Genomic DNA, 23,169 nt, shown 5'->3' with positions numbered 1-23,169 from the left:
TTTATTATGAAATAATGCTAAATTTATGTGGAAATGATTGTTGTACAAAAGCTTCAGATATCTGTCGCTGAGATAGATGATGACTGGAGTGAAGTTTGAAGCAGAAACGAGGGGATAATCAGTGAATCGCTGCTGACGCTCAGAAATGACGCATGCACAGTGAAGGCAGGGGTGACCGTTCAGTCGGCGACACCAGGTTTGCTTCCCGATTGCAGCGAAGGTCCCCACTGGCACCTTGAACAGATGTGCTGGGGAGTAATGAGAGACGCGTGCCATGGGCCCTTTGGAAATAAGCTGCTGATAAAGTGCTTTCGTTGGCTACACACGTTAAATAATAAACCTCTTCTTCTCTCATCTCACGTCATTTTGAGTGTTTTCACATGGACGCAGATTAATCTTGAAATGTTGCTGTGTTTATGGAACACTATTTGAAAACAAAGATCATTTTGTATCTATGTGGACAAGGCCTCAAAATAAATACCAGCAATAAATTAAGCTGCAATTTTCCATCACAGAAATATGACTAGATCTCAGCATGAAGGAGACTAACTACACTGCGTGTGTGTTTTGTTTGTTTGCGTTGGTTAAAAAACTTATTTGCAGTTGCATAATTTCATCCCTGTTGTGTCCTGCTGGAGTCGGCTTATAGATCAGTCTTTATGCAAATCGGCATGACGTTGCATCTTGTTTTTGTTTGTTTGTTTGTTGTGCGATGTGACTGACATTAAGATCAGTGGATTAGTTTTTGACAACTTAATTTTAAAATGCTCCATCTCACTGTGAAACTTGAACACGATGCTGAATCCTGTGATTACTTTTAGGAAGAATCACATTAGCTGACTCTTAGTTTGAAGTTTAGTGGTTTGTTTTATCTCCTTTAATTGCAGTTGCAGCGCTTTTTTTTTTTTTTTTTTTTTTTGAGCCGTTCATATAAGTTTTATTAGATGGGAGAGGCATCACTTTCCCAGATGCTGAGCCTCCTCATCTGCTACTGGGGTCGAAACTCTGTTACCATGGAAACAGCAAAGATGCTGAGCACAGGAGAGGTGCTGCGTGTAGAGAAGGAGGTGGGTATGGAAGGTTTTTCTGAAGGTGAAAACCACTTAGCCACATGCACAGTGTGACCCTTAAACTGGTTTCTGTTTTTCTTTTCCCCAGAAAGCTTTCACTTAACACGTTTTCTGAAGCCTTTCAGAGGACCCTCGCTCTCACAGTCAGACTGTGTGTTTGGACCATCGGTGACCCCCGGGCGGACTGAACGCCTCGCTGTGTTAATGTTTGACTCCATCCATTCAATGTCTCTCACCTGCTTTCTGTCTACCTCGCCTGCCCGCCCTCTCTCTCTTTTTCTTCATGCCTCTAAAAAGCCAGATGGGCTGGGGCTTCTTTTATTCAGGAGGCCACGTGCACGTGCCGAGGACACAGAGCCTTGCAGCGTTTCATTCAGCACCCCCCCCCCCACACACACACACACACACACACTCCACAGTTTTGTTCTCTTTTCTCTTTTTTGCGCCTCCTGTCCTCAATTACCGCCTCTTCACTTCTGCTCCTTGCTGCGTTTCTTGGTTGGTTTCTTCTTCTTTATCAAATCTTCTGTTATTCTGTTGCTGAGTTTCACTTTTCTTTTCCTGATAAAATCTGTCTATGTGTCATTTCATTTTCATTTCAGTGGAGCTTTATTGACATGGAAAACACATTTACATTGTCAAAGCAAGCGTTACATAGAGCAAAAAATAAAAATAAAAATTAAGAAGATCTACATACAGTTAACAATATTCTACAGTAAATAAATGTAAACAGGAAGGGGTGGTGGCCAAGTGGTTAATGCACTTGGTTTCAGTTCAGAAGGCTCCGGGTTCAAATCCCACCCCTGCCACATTTCTCCATATAATGTGGAGTTGCGTCAGGAAGGGCATCTGGTGTAAAACCTGTCAATTCAACATGCAGATCCACCTTGGATTTGCTGTGGCGACCCCGAGTGCAAACAAGGGAGCAGCCGAAGGGACTTACTAAATAAATGTAATCAGGAGAAATGGGAATAAATAAATAATAGTAAAAATTGTGCTTTGGGTGTTTATGATCTGTGGGAAGTACACGTCTCTGATGTCTTGGTACAGCGGCCAGGTGGTTAGGAAGTGCAGCTCGGTCTCCACTTCATGTTGGAGTGGGCGCACAGTCCGTCTTCTCTGGGGAGTCAGGTCTGTCTGTGGTGGCCTTTCTCCACAGTGAGGCTGTGCTCACTGAGTCTGTGCATGGTCAAAGATTTCCTGAGCTTTGGGTTGGTCACAGTGCTCAGGTATTCTGCCATGGAGTACTGTCTGTTTAGGGCCAATTAGCATTCCAATTTATTCTGGTTTGTAGTTTTTTTTGTTTTGTTTTGTTTTTTCAATGTACCATATAGTTTTCTTTTTGTTTTCTTATAATTTGGTTTAGTCTAATAGGGTTTGTGTTTGGTGGTTCTGCTTGTGTTTGTGCAGAGAGTCCCAGAACCAGCTGGTGGGCATATCTCTGCAGTCTTTCTGTGGACCAGGACTTTGTTATGCACAGTATTGGGGGTCACTATTTTTAAGGTGGTCATAAAATTTAATTACTCTCTTTTGAGCTTTAATAATTAGTGGATATCATTCTAATTCTGCTCTGCATGCATTTGTTCGGTGTTTTCCGTTGGACACGGGAGGATGGATTTGCAGAATTCTGCATGCAAAGTCGCAGTTTGGTGTTTGTCCCATTTTCCAAAATCTTGGTTGGTGAGCGGCCCCCAGACCTCACAGCCATAAAGAGAAAAGGGTTCGATGACGGAATCCAATATTTTGAGCCAGATTTGAATTGGACTCATTCTCTCACTGTGTGTGTGTGTGTGTGTGTGTGTGTGTGTGTGTGTGTGTGTGTGTGTGTGTGTGTGTGTGTGTGTGTGTGTGTGTGTGTGTGTGTGTTTAAAATAACTGTTCTGGTGTTCTGATTGGTCCAAAGCGCCAGTATCGGGTGACCAGGATTTTCCACTAAATTATATTGGCTGAAATTGAAATATGAACCCTCAAAGTTGCAATCAGTGTCTGCTCTGTCTGTCATCTGATTGACTGTCCAAAAAATAATATGGCTGAGCAAAATTCAGTCGATAATTAAAGCTGCACTGAGGCTGCTGGCTGCAATAAATGTGCCGCTCAGTCATCAACATGACTTACAGCTTTACTGTAATGTTTAGAAAGAATGTCCCTGAGAATCTTTTTGTCTTTTACCGTCACATGCAGAGGGTAAATACTTGTGTGCTGTATTTAGCCATGCATGATGAGGCGTGACGCACTGCTAACCACCAGCTCATGATCCCAACACCGACTCGCTTGGACACGTCAAGTAACGATGCTTTGTGAAAATCAAAAATAATGCTTTAGTTGTTGCTGTTGTGAGAAACTCACAGCTTTGGATGTGCAGAGAGATGAACCGGGGCTGCTGTGCCTCATCTGGCCCCCAGGCTGCCAGTTTGAGAGCCCTGATGTATCGCCTCCAGACACATAACATTTGAAGCCCAAATTGAACTCTGGGCATTATTCTTGCAGTGACACAAATTATTTTGTCTTGTTTTCTAAAAATTGCCTTGTAAATTTTAATGCTGGTGTGAAACATTTTGATCTCATATGTGTGCAAAGTATTTAATTACTGCCTCCACCAATGATGGAGTTTATGTGATAACTCCTGTCTGTGGATAACTTTAGATGATCTCTCTTGATCTGTCAATATTTCTGAGGCGAGGGACCTAGATCTGCTCAACAAAATGTCCTTTTTCCTGGAAAAACCCTCTTATTGACACACAAAGCCCGATCATCTCCACATAGTTTTTAATTAATGTTGACATCTGGAGCACCACGATTTCCACAATATGTTTTTGTCTTTGCAGTAAATGTACCATAAAGTAAGTCCAGTAGGCACCACTCAGAATTCTGACCCTGTCCTCTGAGTGCTCGTTTGCAGAGTAAACCACCAAAATAAATAAATAAAGTGCACATAACGGAACGAAGATTAGTCTGAAGCCCTGCATGAAGCTGAAGGTTCCTCTGCAGCTGAGGTTCTGCCTGCAGGCCGCTTTGACGTCCTCTGGACCCGACACACACGTGCACTGACTGATGTGCACGCTCCTGGGCTCAGTTCAGTTAAATGCTGCTCTGTAAAGCATGCTTCAGGTTTGAAATCTCACCTGCAGCTCTTACATCATCTGCAAAGAATCGTCTTGTTTTCACTCTGCAGATTCATTTCTTCATTTTACGTTTGCCCCCCTCGCAGAGTGCGACATAAACGGTCTGATCATTATTGCACGCGCTCTGGGATTATTCGGGTTAACGTGGAAATAATGAGCTGCTGGACGCTGAGATCGATGAACACTGAGTTAATTATGAGAAATCAATTAAAAGGATCCAAAGCTCCGCCGAGGCCAAAAGAAAGTGTCCGCTTTTTCAAACAGGCTCTGTGTGCGTGCACGTGTTTGTGTGACCGCGAGGTTACGGTGTATGTTCCGGATGCGAAAAACCCCGCCCCCAATACGTGCACGCACCACCGCGCTCGCGCAGGTGGGAAACTATAATCCCTTCACCCCGTTTATATATATATATATATATAGAGAGAGAGAGAGAGAGAGAGAGAATTTATTTTTTTTAGTGTTTATAATTGGTTTAAATTCTAAATTGAATTACGCGTCGGATTTGCAGTTATTTTGTTTAAATGTCAGAGTATTTCGTTTACTTACAATCGGCAGTAAATAATAATAATCGGGCCTTTTGATCATTTTTAGGCCTCAAGCCTTATTTAATTCATTGAAGATTAATAGAAATAAAAATGTTATTTCAACCTGATATTTTATCCGCTATCACAATAATCATCATGGAAATAGCATTGTTTTAAAGTGATGTTTGATCTGCTGGGTGGAGGGCTTTAATTCTCTTATTTGAATTTAATTTTTGCATTTTACTTGTTTAACTCGTGTAGAAATTAATGAAATGGGACTTGTCTAAATTTCACAATTAAATTTCAGAATAGCCACTTAGTGTTGAAATCAAAATATTATTCCTTCTTAACAGTTACTTCCATTAATTATACAAATGTGTTGTATTTTATTTTAGCCTTCTTAGCGATCTTTCATCTAATTGTGCTTTGATCAGAAAGTTTAGTTTTTGTACAACTCAACATCTTAACATTGTTTGTAAATGAAATGCTCATAATGTAAATTAGGTGAAATTATTTGCTTTCATTTTTTAATTATTATAATATGTGTGTGTGTGTACATACACACATTAATTAGGTGACATATTTATTGTGAAAACGTCTGTGTACACAAAGAACAGAACTCTGGAGATTATTGTTGGAAAATCAGAAAATATTTAACTTAAAACACAAGTTACAACAAGTTTCACAAAAGAAAAATATTCCTGCTTAATTTCTTTAATTCTACCTTGAATAAATAAGCGGGTTTGAGCACACTGTGCAGGCTTTAATCTCCACATTAAAGTCTGACTTCTGCAAATTAAAATTTCCTTATTGTTTGAATATTGCCAAAGCTGTCAAACATCCATTTGTCATCTATTGATTTTTCTTCAAAACCCAGACAGTTTGATATTCATTTGAACTGATGAATAATAATCAGAGACTCTTATCTGCCTGTTCTCAACTGATTGTATGGTTTAAATCAGAAATGACAATTTTTATTAACTGAAATGGTACTTGACTTAAAATTAGAAATCCCAAAGAACATCTGACTCAACCAGAAATGAGGACAGCTGAAATAAATTATTTAACTATTTTAAAATATTTAGATTGTTTTACAGATCAGTTTGCTCTTTACAAGATTTAATCTGAGCATGTCGAGACACAAGATGTTTATTTCATTCTTATTTCACATGAGTTTTGTCTCTGAAGCCTTTTTTCTTTGCTGACCGGCTGCTCGGTTTTATTACAGACTATGCTGCCTTTTTCATCATTTTTTTTGGGAGGCATCTGTCAGTGTGACCCTGGCTTGCTGACCCTGGGGGTTAAAGGTCAGCTGGCCACTCTGCCATTATGGGAGCTCATCAGTCTCGTTCTCAAAACTGCAGGCTTAGTTTAAATTAAGCATGAAGTAGCTTTCAGGCCCATAAAAACCGTTTTAATTTTTAAAATGCATGTATTATCGCCTGCAATGTGGTCAATGTTCAACTATAATTAGAACATTTTGTTCTTTGATCAAATGAAAACTGTTCATAAAAATCTGCATGTTTTTTCTGCCGCGGACAAAATAACCCCTAAACTAAAATTACAAACTATTTTATCAGTTCATTGCTAAAACAATTAGTGGATTGTTCAGTGTTAGTGGACAGGGGGAAAAACGTAGAGAATTGCATCATTATTTCTTTGTCAGAATTCAAAGCATTTCATAGGAATTTTGTGCCAGTTGGTAAAAGATTTGCAGATAAATGCAGCAAATCATAAAGTTTTAAAATCACACTTTTTGAGGTCTCCGTGTGTTCTTTGAAAAATAAATGGAATAGTCATTTTTACAATTTTCAATTGATTAAAAGTAAAAAAATAAAAACCTAGAAATATTTATTCATCATAATAATATCAAATAATGAAATTGTTTTTTGCTACATTATATTAACATGTAAAAATGTAAGCTGTAAGAGCAGAATGGTTTTGCCATATTTATTACTAATAAAAGCAGTTTTCTAGATGTGGTTTCTTTTGTAAAGTAAATTGCAGTCATGCAGACGTGTGGTGGTTTATTTTCCTGACTTCAGGTTCTTCACCTGGATGTGTCAGATCAGAACAATTCACTACTAAAATAAGCTTCAAACAAGTATTTTGTTTGCTGCAAAGCTCATTAAAATGGTCTTCATTTTTTCTGAAAATCTTAAATTCAAGCTTGCTCAAAATAAATGTCGCGGTCAGCTAAAGCAAAATCCGTTAGTAATAATAATAAATCTTGAAAACACTGCGGCCCTAAAACCCTGAGTCCGGTTCTTAAATAGTATCTCTTGCACAGCTCCGTGGAAAATAGGGATCAGGACTGTCCCGAGACTGATAAGAAAGAAAAACCCCTCAGCCAGAAACCTGATCTACCCCCCGTTGTTCACTGTCATCTCACAGTCATTCAGTTTCCACTGATAAAATCTAATGATATGTTTTTAATTTCTGAACGACGCCGTGCTGATCCAAGATGTTTTTGAGGAACGGCACAGTAAGAAAAAGCAAAATGCAAATAAAGGCTTCAGTTGTCTATCATCTGATTTATTAACCTCAGAGTGATTAACCTCAATCATCACACCAATTGCATATTGACTCTGGTGTTGACACGTGTCAAACTCACATGTGATCATCGTCTGTCAATAAACAGTGACTCGTCTGGATTGATTTCCAATAAGCTGCTCGTTGCCTGTCTGATCCACAGAATGTCGACCATACGGGGGATTGTCAGTGCATGGCCTGATGGCTGTTGCCGTGGCGACCGGTGGGTAGATAATAGCAGTTAATGTGATATTAACCCCCGAATGAGTAAGAAGACACAGCGTGATGGGAAAACTGAAGGCAGGGTTTGTCAATGGATAACCTGATCGATATTGTTGTTGCGAGGCAGTAAAGGGAAACGCAACTCTGTTGCCCTGAAGCTGAGGACATAAAATCCAGCGTGCGTGGACACACAGACGGACACACTGATGGCTGATCGTCCGCATGTTTAGAATGTGAACAGGCGAACGAGACCTCTGGGTCAAAGGTCATTTTCATCCCAGACGCCTGACCTGCTCCACCAAACATTGACCTCTGAGGACCTGGACTATGTCTGTCCATGTGTGTGTGTGTTTTCTTGTTTGTCTTGCTTTGTGAGGGCTCTCATACATTTAATTTTTCAGATCATGTACAATTGTCCATGAATTACAGTTATAACAACCTGTGCAGAAATGGACCCGTGGAAGTAAATGCTGTCATAAAAAAATAAATAAAACATGAATGGGTGCAGCATTGCTTCTGTTTTTTCCAGCATCATTTCATCTCTCTACTCTTTCTCCTTTACTTCCACTCTCCCTCCCTCACGTCATCTCGCTGGCTTTCAAGCGAATTATCACCCGACCTTGACTCGTGATCCACAGTAACACTCCTAATGTGTGCACATTATTACACACAACACACAGGCATGCCGTGCTTTCGAGCACGAACTTGCACGTGTGCACACAACTGCAGATAGTCGCTGGAGTGACAAACTCATGGTAACTCGCATTTCTGTGGAGCTTGAAACATTCTTCTGAATGTCAAAGTTTACAACATTGCTTTTTACTTTCTTTATTACTCTTCATTTATTCAGTATTTTCACATAGAAACTGTGAGCCAATAATTATTATTATAAAAGAATCTTTCTTTTTTTTAATATCTCTTTATGTTATTAATGAAATATAAATAAAGGGTCTGGACTTAACAGTTCTACATTTCTTTCTTCTTTTTAGATTTGAATTGTTTATCTAGTTGAATGTTTGCTCTTAATTTATTTGATACGTTTGTCTTGGTTTTGTTTTATTCTAAAATAAATCAAAATCTGTTACAGGGTAAGAAAATGCAAAAGCTCTTATTGACTTTACAATCATAATGATCTTTTTACTGATAAACTTAGATGAAGTGTTAGGAAATTAGTTTTATGTCTTTAGATGAATAAAATTGAACAAACTTTGTCTCAAAAAGGTCACAGAAATTATTCTTCAACATGCTCAATAAAAGCACATTAAATACTCACACAAAAATCCACTGTACACTGTAAAAAATAAATAAATAAAATAGTTTGATATGTTTTAGTTATTAAAATAAATTTATTTCTTACTGTGCCCATGTATGATGCATGGGGGGAAGACTGAAATGAGTAAGTGTATATCACAGAAATAAGTTGCTAAAAGAGTACCTGATAATCAAGAATTAAGTGTAACAAATTGTGCAGGATTAAACAAAATGGCTGACAAAAAATAATTGGACAGAAAACAAAAAAAATGTTGATACATGATTGATAAAATACAAAAACTGGCTTGTTTAATATCTAAATTGCAAGAGACTTTAAGATGTTTTTCTTTAGTTTTTTAGGATCTGGCATAATTTTCTTTTTAAAGTGTGCTATTTATTTTAAAAACATACATTTTCTGATCATTCTAATATACGTACATTATATTTATTTCTGACTTCTGATTACAGCAGATGACCTCAGCTAAATGATGGCGCTAGTGAGAAGTCTCCTCTCCGGGAGCTTTTCTCCATCAGCCTCATCAGGTTCACAGAAGAAGGTGAGTGATTTCAGAATGAAAGCGTGAGGGGAAATACACCAACATCCTCCCTATATTAAAAAAAACTCTTTCCCTTCTTCCAGCTCTCCCGTACCCCCTAATCCCTCACTCCCATACTACATATGTTTCCTAATCCAGAGTGTGTGGGAGGCCCGAGAGCTCCCCCACCTCCTTGTTCTCCTTTCTTCTGTAACACTGTAACATGCCCCCATTCTTCTTTCTTTCTGCTCTCATAACATTTAGTCTGCAGTCTGAACCAACGCGACTTGGTACATTCATACAAATTTGATAGAAGTTGTCCATGCTTTCAGACAGTTTTTGTTTTGTAAAGTAGGATTTGTGGATATCCACTTTTAATAGATCATGCTAACACCAGTTCATTGAAGGCAAATTGATTTAAACGGTAATGGCAAATGGACTGCATTAATATAGTGCTTTTCCATCTGCATCAGATGCTCAAATCACTTTACAATGAGGCCTCACATTCACTTATTCACACAGACGCACTCACACACCGATGTCAGGGTGCTGCCACGCAAGACACTCACTGCACACCGGGTGCAATTTAGAGGATTAAGGACCTTGCCGAGAGCCATTAGCAATTTTCCAATCAGGCTAGGTTTTGAACAGAGGATCCTCTGGTCTGAAGCCCAATGCCTAACCACTAGACTGTCTAGTGGTTTGGTACCAGGAAGTTTGGTGTTTTCAGCCTCTATTTTTGTGTTTTGAGATTAATGTTTTTACTTTGTACAAAACTAATTTGACCTCTGCAGTATTGACTAAGCATGCAAACATTGAACTAATCCTCCAGCTTTTCATGAACTAACGAGCTAATTAGCCTCCTAGCGACCGACCGGCACTGCTGTCCAATGAGTCATTCCACATTTACCAATGATGAGGGGTGTGGTCTTACTGAGTCTGTACGTCATCGGTAAGCCAGTAAGATTTGTTGAGATAACAATATGCATCTACTAGAACCCCCCCTGATGAAATGTGTGAAAGCCGCCATTGTTTTGCTGTTACCTGACAATAACAGACAAACCTTAAGGTCGAGAATGTGACTGATTGAAATGTTTGATGTACTGAGAGAAGCAGAGCGGTGAAATAAAGATTTGTCATTTTTGTCAGATATCACACAAATCTCCAACACCTTTATGATTTCTCACTGTTAATCCCTCCGAGCTCTATAATTGTCTTTGGGTGATTTCGCTGCCTCTTCTCTCATTCCACCTGCTCCTGGAACACACATAGGAACATGCATAGACACACACGTGCACGGCTTTTTGTCCTGCTTCCTGTGACTGGCTTTACCCCATTCCTGAATAGTATTTCTGCAACCTTTTGTGGTGCTTTGTATAGGCACATGCCAAATCAAGTTATTTCTGAGCGGTTTCAATGGAATTACTCCCAAAATAATCTTCTTTTCCTCTGAAAAAGTAGGAGAGAAAAGAATAGAGGAAAATAATAGAAAATGAAGCAGGAATGTTGATGCAGCATAAACCTGCAGCTCAACACGAGAGGAACATAAGAATATCAAAAGGACAGAGCCATAACATGCTAAAGATACACTAAAGAATGAGAATGTAAAAGAAGTTAAACACTTAAGAATGAGAATGTAAAAGAAGTTATACATCAAAGAAGCTGATTGTAAAAGAAGTTAAACACCAAGGAATGTGAATGTAAAAGAAGTTAAACACCAAAAGAAGCTGATTGTAAAAGAAGTTAAACACCAAATAATCTGAATGTAAAAGAAGTTATACACCAAAGAATGAGAATGTAAAAGAAGTTAAACACCAAATAATCTGAATCTAAAAGAAGTTAAACACCAAAGAATGAGAATGTAAAAGAAGTTATACATCAAAGAAACTGATTGTAAAAGAAGTTAAACACCAAGGAATGTGAATGTAAAAGAAGTTAAACACCAAAAGAAGCTGATTGTAAAAGAAGTTAAACACCAAGGAATGTGAATGTAAAAGAAGTTAAACACCAAAAGAAGCTGATTGTAAAAGAAGTTAAACACCAACGAATGTGAATGTAAAAGAAGTTAAACACCAAGGAATGTGAATGTAAAAGAAGTTAAACACCAAAAGAAGCTGATTGTAAAAGAAGTTAAACACCAAAAGAAGCTGATTGTAAAATAAGTTAAACACCAAGGAATGTGAATGTAAAAGAAGTTAAATACCAAAAGAAGCTGATTGTAAAAGAAGTTAAACACCAAGGAATGCGAATGTAAAAGAACTTAAACACCAAGGAATGTGAATGTAAAAGACGTTAAACACCAAAAGAAGCTGATTGTAAAAGAATTTAAACATCAAGTAATCTGAATGTAAAAGAAGTTAAACACGAAGGAATCTGAATGTAAAAGAAGTTAAACACCAAGGAATCTGATTGTAAAAGAAGTTGAACACCAAGGAATGTGAATGTAAAAGTATTTAAATACCAAGGACTCAGAATGTAAAATATTTAAACACCAAGGAATCTGAATGTAAAGCCCCTTTCACACCAGTCCCACTTCGAGTTGCGTTGTGCGGTGTCATGACGACGCCACGTGGAAGCAACCCAGTGCCGAGAGTATGTAGCTGAACTCCACAACAGCGTGAGGGACGCAAAGGTCGTAGCGAATCGGACACCAAAAATTAAACATGTTTAATTTTTTCTGTCGACCACAGGACGCAGAAAGGAACAGGTTTCAACGCAAGTCAGGGCAACGCAACGGTACTCAACGTGACTGGAAGCCACACCCTCACAATACAACATTACCTGACGCCAATTTATGATTCCTGCTGTGTTCCATTGTTCCCAAAGTATAAATACGCAGCATTGTTTTTATATTGTGTACACAATGCAGTAAAACTACATGCTCAAACAGAGCACAGAAAAAAAAATGCTGATTGCAGCCTGACTGCTGCTGCAGCTCCTCGCTCTTGAATTCTCTCACAGCTGTGTTTAAATAAAGTCCATAAAAGTCCTTTATATGTTTATTTGATAGGGACAGAATAAAAAGCATTGTTACAATAACCGAGGCATATACCAGAGAGAGCAGTCTGGATGTGCCCAGTAACAGGGGTACAAAATGAAGTTCACCACTGACACTCGTCGAGGAAAGTGGGTACTGTAGTCCTGGTCACAGACTGATTGCCAGAGACAGGACATGTCCACATCCAGTAAAACGTCCGGACATCTCCAGTCCACTCACGGACGATTCCTTCACACATGCACATGTGAACAGTTAAAATAAAGAAAAAAAAAACTGGCTGACTGCAGACACTTCCTCACTCTCCCCTCAAACTCTCTCATAACTGTGATAAATAAAGGACAAAAAAAGACATAAGTCCTGCTCACAGACTGATTGTCAGAGACAGGACATGTCCACATCAAGTATAACTCCAGACATTTACACACGGACAGTTCATTCACGAGCACGCAACTCACGGTCAAAGGAAGAAAGATAAACTATAACAGAAATAACAGACAATCTGGCTGCAGCCAAACTGTGCACTCTGATTTCTCTGTGCAGAGGACCTGCAGGCTGCGTTCTCACCTCCTCTCTGCCCCCCTGCTGTGCCAACCTGACGCAGACATTCCGGTGTCATCATGACGCCACAGGAAGCAACTCGAAGCAGCCCCGGTATGAAAGGGGCTTAAGGGCCCCTTCACACATAGTACAAAGTGTGGATGAATTGCACACTTAGTGCACATGACGCAGGAATCGTGTGCAAACCGTGTAATGTCGTCCATGCTGCCAACACTTCGTACACCTGTTGCTACAACTATTTGCACACACAAGCACCTGAAAGACAAAGTGTGCGCTGTGCGAACCCATCACACCCTCTCGCGGCAGGTGTCAGCCAAATTCCAGTGACACACATGAGCACCTAACACCGCTCGCATGGCACTTAGAAAATGTGTGGCCAGTTGCACTCTTCGCATGACAATAGACTGCAGACGACCACTGTCGTACTGCTGTGAAATTTGTCTAAGTTCCCCATGAGTGTGACTTTGTAAACACACACACTGACACGTGGGTGCGTGCGCTCCACTCACGGGAGGCGTGGCTTCCTACAGAAGCAGCTGTGGTGATCTGTCATTCTGAACATTCCAGCTACACAACACCTACTGTTTGGACAGTCATGGACTAACAGCTGTCCACTGTGACGCACGTGTGTCTGATTGCTGTATTTACGTGGACATAAATAAAAACATCACCGTGGTGGTGACAAGCTGCAGCAAGCAAGCACGCACACGGAGTGGACACTGACATCCCTCCCAGGTTGAAACAGACCGTCAGATCAGAACACGCAGCGGGCGATCTGTCCGTCACATCACCCACGTGAGTTCTGTTCCACATGACATGGTGTCTGAGCTGTGGCACGCCATCCACAAGACATGCGTGTCAGGCATAACGCGCGTGGCCGACTGGACGCACCTGAACAGTAGATGTGGACATGAACAGAGCACACTGCTTCTCATTCATGTCATTTCATGACTGTATGTCTGTGACCACGGGTCATCACCAGAGGAATAGACGGATTGTATTTGTATTGCTCGCTTGATAAATGCAGTGTATATGTGTGGGATTTTAATTTTTTTTTTTTCTTGTAATACTTCCATGTCCTTCCTGATATGAGGCAGCTTCCCGCAGTTTTCAAAAACAGCTCTGTAGCTCAGTGGTAAAGTCTCTGACTAGGCATCAGAGGTTTTGAAAGGTGTGAGTTCGCATCCCGGGTGGTGTGTTTTTTTTTCTTTCTTTTTTTTATTCCACATAAGTGGTGCGATGTGGTCCCACAGGTACCGGCTGGTTTTTATTTTTGTTATTTATTCCACATAAGAGGTGCAATGTGGTTCCACAGGTACCAGCTGGTTTTTATTTCTTCCACATAAGCTCGATGGATGCCGGTTCGTGCACGAACTCTCGTACCGGGTTTGTGCACGCCTGCCTGTTGGTGCGATGTTTCGTGTGCTAATTTCGAACTGTTTCGCGATATTTTGCCATTTTTGTCCAAACGCCATCCAAACTTCACACTATGTGTGAAGGGGTCATAAATGATAAACACGAGGGATGAGCGAGTACACCACTATTTGTATCTGTATCTGTTCAACCATCTAAATTACCTGTGTCTGTATCTGTACTTGTAGTGGGCAGGGCCTAAACTGGATGTGGGCGTGGTTTAACCCGAAATGGGTGGGGCTTAATCAGTGCATTATTTTAAGTACGAAATTGATATGGATTGATCAGAAGTTGCTATATTTATTTTTATTTGAAAAATATTTACAGAACAGCCTCAAAATTGAGATTCAAATCAATGTTTTTGATCCCAAAAGTAAGAGAACTATTTACAGAACAAGTTTTTTTGGAACTCAGAATATGAATATTCTTAAGTGTATGAATGAATATTTACAGAACAGCTTCAGAATTGAGATTCAGTGTTTTTGATCACAATAGTAAAGGAACTATTTTACAGTTTTTTTTTATAAACTCAGAACATGAATATTCTTAATTGTATGAATGAATCACAGAACAGACTCAGAATTGACATTCAGTGTAGTAGGAAATTATGAACTAAGTATGCATGAACAAGAGTTTTCATACTCAACACAACTTTATTTTTTTTAATTTTATGATCAAACTTTGATTTTTTTTTGTTCAATCATTTATTTATTTTTACTACATAATGTTCTTGGCATTGTGTTTTACACAAAGTTAAACAATATTGATTAAGGTGTGTGTGTGTGTGTGTGTGTGTGTGCATGACTGAGTGACTGTGTGAGAGGGAGAGAGAGAGGTTGTTCGACTGACAAATTTATTTTTATGAACTGCAGTGAGAAAGTGTCAGATACTGCATGCATCCATATACAATAAACATATTAATATAGGCTACTTTGTGTGCCATCATCATGTGTTTATGTGTGTAAGTGGTCTGTCAGACTCTTTATTTTTTAATGATCTGTGTGAACTTGGCGATTCATGCAAACATCCAGTGATGGCAAACAGGGAAATAATGTCAGCCTTGTTCACTGTATTCTTCTCAAAAGCACCGTGTTCAGATAGGAGCAAAGTTTTCCAACTGACTATATCACCCAACCAAACGAAGAGCAAGCAAACAGTTAAATAAATAAATAAAAAACCCAACCGGAGTGGAGGCAGTGACCGATGCGACAAGTTCACCAAGTAACTTTAAATATCATACAAACCAAAAAGGAGGTGAGCTAAAGAAAACTTGAGGAATATTGAGAGAGCAATGTGAGGTAGAATCAAGCCAAGCACACAGGCAGAGATCCTATCTGTGTGTGCGTGAGAGGCTGCAAAGAGATGTGTCTTTGTAGGGAGGGGCGGGTGCTGTGTGTGACTGGTCAATCACAGAGCGTGAAGACAGTCCGTTAGCCAATGAGAATTTTCCTTCAACACGAGCACAGATATTGATGAGTTTTACTCGTGTCATGCTCTTACTCGTCAAAAATGCTTTATCCGTACTGGATACTTGTCTGAAATGAGTATCCAGCTCAACCCTAATAAACACCAAAGACGCTGAATATAAAAGAAGTTAAACACCAAGGAAATTGAATATAGAAGAAGTTAAAAGACAAGGAATCTGAATACGGTAAAACTTGCCGAAACAGTTATCAAATATACTGGATATTCACACTCACCGGACAAAAGCAAATACAAATTACTTTTGTATGGTTTTCCATGTAACACCGTATATAACGGATTTTGTATAACGGATTTTCACTCATATCGGACAAAGCGTCCAGCCCCATCGCAGTGTATTTCCATAAAAAAACCTTGCATATACCAGACAGAGCAGCCTGGATGTGCCTAGTAACAGGGGGTACAAAATGAACAAGGTGTGAATAAAGGACATGCCATGCGTGTCCTTTATTCACAGTGTAGAAATCGTCTTTCTTCATTTTGTCTGACTCAATTTCTACAGTACCGTATTTCCTTGATTAAAAGATTGGCCATTTATTTTTTCAAACCATGCTCAGACCTGGTGTCGCAGACCGAACGGTCCTCCCTAAAAATCGGTCCCCCCTGCCTTCACTTCACATGTGTGGAAGGGATCAGACCGCAGCAGCCATTTCTGCTGGTGCTGCGTTCACTGCGCCTCTGTCATTTCAAAGTGCCAGTAACGACTCACCGATTATCGCCTCATTTCTGCTTAAAATGGCCTAGTTTCTGTTTAAAACTGACTTTAGAATGATTTAATAATCTCATTATTCCCTTTGATCGCTTTGGGTGAAGAGAGTCCTCCTCAGACGAGCTGCTGTGGGCCCAAATGACGCATGCACAGTGGAGGCAGGGTGGACTTATTTTTAGGGGTAACATCGACACCTAAATGAGGCTGGCCTTTATTCAAGGCCGGCGATTATTAGCAAAATGCTGCTTGCTGCCTGCACTGTAATATGGTGTTAAGTTTTGCACATCTCCCTGTGTATGACGACTCAAATCGCTTAAGATCAGAGTCCTCTGCGTGGCTGCGAACCCGCGTACCTGCTAAATGGCGGAGACCGCCAAGGGTTGTGACTTGTCACTTTTGCGGTTTCACCCCTTCCTCTCTCGTCATATTTTAAGTTTTTCACACTGATTACAGTTCGATCATGGATCAAATGTGTTTGGCAGAAAAGTCCGGAAATGTGACTAATTTTACAAGGAGGTGGAAAAAGATGCTGAAATGACCTGCAATTCATGTATGTAATTGCACGTACCATACCGTTGGTTTGAAGGTTGATGATTGTGTGAAGATGTGGAGCTCGTTGAGAGACAAATTAATCCAGAAAAAGTCTCTGTTCCTGCTGTAAATTGCATAAAGACGCAACAGAGAACTTTAAAAGGGTAACATGCACGTCAACGTCCTTGGTCTGCCATGGAGTTACAGAGATGGAGAAGCATAAATCAGGTTTTGGGATTTTTAGGTACCACTCTGCATCGGACATAGAAAAAAGTGACTCGACCAAATATAAGCTTTTTAATGTGCATAATGACTGGCTGTTACAGCACAAAAACCCAAAGACCCAGGTTAGACTCAAAATGTAGTAAGCAGACCAGAATAAAGAGTAACAATTTATTACAATAAACAGAGGTGAATTTGAAATGTACAATGCCATGATAGTTGCTCCAGGAGGAGGGAGAAATCAGCCAGAGCTGGGGCGAAATGTAGCCGTTCCCAAACCAGATGGAACTTGACGAGATCTCCAGAACCAGAGCAGGATCAGGTGGCCGTGATAGTGCTAACAGGAAGCAGGAATGTTGAGGACACAAGAAAAGCTGTTAGTAATCCTAGGAGTATGGAGTCAAAGATTGCAAAGAGTGAACACCAACAACACTGAGGCTAGTTACCACACAGGTAGAACTGAGTTTCTGGTGTCTGAGTGGAGGAAGAAGCTGGGTATATAAGCAGGTGAGGATGATTTCAGCCAGGTGTACCTCATCAGCTCTGTGACACAGCCCTTGATGGAATCAGGAAGGGAGGGGAGCAGAGCAAGCATCGAAGTACAACAGTATCCCCCCCTCAATGGGAGCCTCCAGGCAAACTATCAGACTGGCCCAGATGGGCCCGATAGAAGTCCCAGATGAGGGAAGGGTCCAGGATAAGGCCACGTGACACCCAGGAGTGCTCCTCAGGCCCATAGCCCTCCCAGTCTACCAGATACTGGAAGCCCTGACCCTGGTGGTGCAGGTCCAAGATCCGGCACACCGTCCAAGCCGGATGGCCACCAACGACCTGGGTGGAAGAGGGGGATTGGCTGTAGAACACAAAGAGCTGGTGCAAACCGGCTTCAGGCTAGAGACACGGAAGACAGAATGAATCCTGAGAGTCCAGGGCAACTTGAGGTTGATTGAAACCAAGTTGATGACCTCCTCAATCTCGAGCGGTCCTAGGAAACGTTGTGCAAGCTTCTTTGCCTTGGCCTTGAGGAGCGCATCCTTGGCCTAAAGCCACACCTCTTGACCATATTGGTATTGAAGGGCTGGGGTCCGGCACTGGTCTGCATGGTGTACAGCCTTGTCCCTCATCTGCAGCAGGGCAGAACAGGCGGTCCTCCACACCTGCCAACATCGCTGCAGGTGAGCTTGAACAGGTGGCACAGTTGATTCTTGTTCTTGTTCCAGGAACAAAGGGAGCTGATATCCCAATGAACATTCAAATGGAGAAAGGCTCACCTGAGAGTTATGTGCGTATATGCCCCAAGGCAGGTGGGCAGTCCAGGAGGACAGGTGGGAGGACATGACACACCGGAGAGTGGCCTCGAGCTCCTGGTTGGCTCGTTGCGCCTGGCCGTTGTTCTGGGGATGGAATCCGTAAGAGAGACTGACAGAGGTCCCCAAGGCAGAACAGAAGTTCCTCCAAACCTGAGATGTGAACTGGGATCCTCTGTCCAACACAATGTCCGGGGGATGCCATGCAGCTGGAACACATGGTGGACCAGGAGTTTGGCTGTCTCCTGGTCTGATGGCAACTTGGACAAAACCATGAAATGTGCTGCCTTCGAAAATTGGTGAGGATGACAGTGTTTAGGTTTAAGGTGGGGAGACCTGTGACTAAGTCCAGGCAGATGGGCGATTAGGAGTGGATGGTGGACGGAGGAGGCCAGATGGTGACTGATGCAACAACGTACTTCTGGCGCAGTTGGTGCAAGCTTTGACATACTCCTGCACATCTGCCTGGACTGAGGGCCATCAGAAGTAGTGCTGTAACAGATGCAGAGTCCTTCGTATGCCAGGCTGACAGACGAACTTGGATGTATGGATGAATTGAAGAACGGCTGACTGGGTTGATGGCGGTACAAAGAGCCGTCCGGGAGGTCCTCCTCCTGGAATCCGAGTGGGTCTTCTGGGCCTCCTGGACAACCTTCTCAATGTCCCATGTGAGTGCTCCAGTCACCATCTGTTTGAGGAGGATTCGATCCGGGGGTGATGAAAGTGCCTGGGGAGAAAACTGTCTTGACAAAGCATCCGGTTTGATGTTCTTAGAACTGGGGTTGTAAGTGAGTGAAAAATAGAAACGTCCAAAAAACAAAGACCACTTGGCCTGTCTGGCATTGAGTCTTTTAGCAGATTGAATGTAAGTAAAGTTCTTTTGATCAGTCCTTACAACAAAAGGAACAGAGTACCTTCTAGCCAATGTCTCCTACACAGCCAGGAGTTCCTGGTTCTCCACATCATAATTGCACTCAGGGGGAATCAGACGCCAAGTGAAAATGCACAAGGGTGCAGGTTTTTATTGCCCTCAGCCCGCTGAGAGAGGATGGCCATGATCCTGATGTCGGAGGCATCGACCTCCACAATGAACTGACTGTCCGGATTGGGTTGGATAAGAACGGGTGCGGTAGTGAACCAGCGTTTTAATAACTAAAATGCCTGTTTGTTCTCAAGTGACCAGAGGAAGGAGCTTTTGGATGAAGTGAGTTTGTGGAGAGGGCTGCGACCTGACTCAAGTTTTGGATAAACCAGCGATAGAAATTTGTGAATCCCAAAAACTGTTGGATTAGTTTGACATTAGTAGGAGTGGGCCATTCGGAAATGGCTGAGATCTTGGCAAGGTTGGGCTTAATCTCATTGTGCTCAAATGAAAACCCAGAAAGGAAACTGAGGACTGATGGAATGCACATTTTTTTCACTTTGATGAAAGCCGGGTTTCCAAAAGTCTCTTAAGGACCAAGCGGAAGTGCTGAATGTGTTCCTGGTGATTCTGGGAAAAAAATGAGTATATTGTCCAGATACCAAACACAAAATGGTTCAGAAAATCGCATAATTTAGTAAAGCCTGAAACGTGGCAGGAGCATTAGTGAGACCGAAAGGCATAACCAGATATTCAAAGTGCCCCAAAGGTAAGTTGAACACGGCCTTCCACTTGCCCCCCTCTTTAATTCTGATCAGGTGGTAGACATTCTGTAGCTCATGTTTAATAAAGATCGAGGCCCCATACAATGAGTCAAACGCTGAATCAAGAAACGGGAGAGGATATTTGTTACGTACAGTGATGGCGTTTGATCCATAGAAATCAGTGGAGGGGTGAAGAATCCCGTCCTTCTTGCCTACATATATTTCCTCACTCTTCTGCTTCTTGCACATTCACTCACTTTTTGAGAACTGTCTACTCCATTTACCATAGAGTGCCATACTGTTTGTATTTCTTTGTAATACACGCAGTGTCAGTGTGGCACTCCAGCTGCACTGAAGCTGATAGGAAGAGACTTCAGAGGGTAGCAAACACTGCCCAAAAAATCATTGGCTGTCCTCTGCCCCCCATTTCCACCATCTACACCTCCCATTGTCTTAGTAGGGCCAAGAACATTCTCAAGGACAATACACACCCCAGCTTTCACCTCTTCAACCTGTTGCCCTCTGGCAGGCGCTACAGGTCCATACAGGCCAGGTCAAATAGACTCAGACACAGTTTCTTCCCCAAAACCATCACCATGTTGAACAATAATCTGCACTAAAAACGGACTATATTAGGTACTGAGTCGCACCATATCTATCTCATTTGTAGCACAGGACTTTTGCACATTTTTCAGTTGTTCCATTGTTTACATCGCCTATAGTTGTCATACAGTTTTACATTTCCTTTTGCTTTACTCTCTCAATTGCTACACTGTTTACATTGTCCACATGTTACACAATTTTACATTTCAGCAAAGGACTTCACGTGTTTCTTTATGTGATATTGTTGTTTATTCATGTTATATTGTCTGGTATTGCACTGCGTGCACTTTTTAAGGAGCAGCCCCCTTAATCTCGTTGTGCTATGCAGACTGTGTTTGCTGTGTATAATGACAATAAAGGCTTTCTATTCTATTCTAATTGATATAAATAAAGTCCAAGACATATGATATTTTTATTTGTGTGAAGCGCCTTGAGGCAACTTTGTTGTGATTTGGCGCTAAAATAATAAATGAAAATGAAATGAAAGATATTCAGTGGCAGCTTTGCCATCAGAGAGCCTTATCCACAACTAGCACAAAAGACTCCAAGCTGTCATTGATGTTAAAGGGGGCAATATACAATAATAAGGACTGGGGTGTGTAAACTTTTGATCAGTGTCATTTGTGTAGTTTCTGCTGACATTATGATTTAAAAAATTAAACACAGTTGTTTCACAATAAATGGCTTCACCCAACCACAAACCATGAGTTTTTTGTGTTATTATTCATATTCTCTGAAAATTGGGGGGGGGGGACTAAAATTCTGAAAAAAATGAAAAAAAACATGTTGTGGGCTGCCTGTTCCAGCTGCTGCTGCTGTTTCTCTTCTGCACAGGTGGCACACCACAAGCTGATTGACACACCTGCTCCTCATCTCATCAGTCCCTGCATTTAAACCCCGGCTCTTCACTCCATCGTCGCCAGAAACTCAGCGTATCTTTCATGGTAACTGGCCTCTCTTAGTGCGTTCCTATGCAGTGATAATTCTGAGTTCCCATGCTCTTTTGATTGCACGCTGTAATTTTTCCTGCAGCCTGTCTGAGTTTTCAAGTTCAGCATTTCTTGTTGTCATTTTTCTAGCTTCAGCTCGTTTCTACAGCTTCAGCTCGTTTCAACACTCTGGACTCAGCTAAGATAAACTGTCACTTAATTTGACTGTGAATTTGAGTTGATCTACTTCTGGAACTGACTCGGTTCGTGTACTCAGTAATTCATTCACCTGTGTATCTTCTCCAGACTCCACGTCGACAGCTTGTAGGCAGCCACCAGGCTTCTGGATTACATCACTTGGGTTCGACACCATCTGGACTGCGGTTCCCTGATTCCACCGCTGAGTGGGCCATGTCTCCACCTTGCAAGGCTGCCTCTTCATCCACATCCATAACATTCCATTGTAAATAAACCAGTGTTCTGATCCACTGCATTTCATTTTTGCTCCCACCTTTTGGGTTCGCTGTTCCACTCCAACACGAACCATAACAGGAGTTTCTGGCCACATCATGTAGCCAGCGGGGGCAGACCAGTTGCAGCAGGCGCTAACCGTTCAGGCTGAGTACCTCGGATTCCAATGCGACTCACGTAAGCTTCTTAACCGATCAGGTTAAACACTCCGACACTTGGCTCACAGATCTCTCCACACAATTCACTCAGCTGTCTTCCATACACACACCAGCCTCGTCCCCGCTAAGGTCAAGGTTGTCACAAACTGGCCTGTTCCATCTTCTGTTAAACAGTTACAGCAGTTTCTTGGGTTCGCCAACTGTTACTGTCATTTCATCCGCGGGTTCAATCGGATGGCAGTTGCCACCTTTCAGTGGACTCCTCAGGCCAAGTCCACATTCACCCAGCTTAAGAACCAGTTCGCTACCGCTGCCATCCTCACTCAGCCGGACCCGGATCGTCAGCTTATTGTGGAGGTGGATGCCTCTGACTCTGGGCTGGGCGCGGTCCTGTCCCAGAGATCAGAAAGTGACAACCGCATCCATCTGTGCGCATATTTTTCGCGGCGCCTTTCCCCCACTGAGAGGAACTATGACATGGGTAACCGGGAACTCCTGGCAGTCAGGGAGGCGCTTGCAGAGTGGAGACATGGGCTGGAGGAGGCCGCAGTTCTGTTCATTGTTTGGACAGACCATCGCAACCTGGAATACATTCAGTCTGCCAAGCGTTTGAACACCCAGCAAGCCAGGTGGTTGCTATTGTTTGGTAGATTCAACTTCACCATTTCATACCGACCAGGCAGCAAGAACAGCAACCAGACGCTCCTCTCACGACAATACTCTCCACCAAGGGAATCACAGACTCCTCCAGAGACCGTCCTTCCCCGATCTATGATTGTGGGGGCACTGTCCTGGGATGTCGAGTGAACCGTCCAGGAAGCCCTTACCTGCCATCCTGATCCTGGGGGAGGGCCACCCGGTCGGCTTTTTGTGCCACCCGAGACCAGATCCCAGATCTTACAATT

This window comes from Thalassophryne amazonica, chromosome 20 (assembly GCF_902500255.1).
Source record: "Thalassophryne amazonica chromosome 20, fThaAma1.1, whole genome shotgun sequence".
Lineage (NCBI taxonomy): Eukaryota > Metazoa > Chordata > Actinopteri > Batrachoidiformes > Batrachoididae > Thalassophryne > Thalassophryne amazonica.
The sequence above is the reverse complement of the archived record's forward strand: the minus strand, read 5'-3'. Positions refer to the sequence as shown.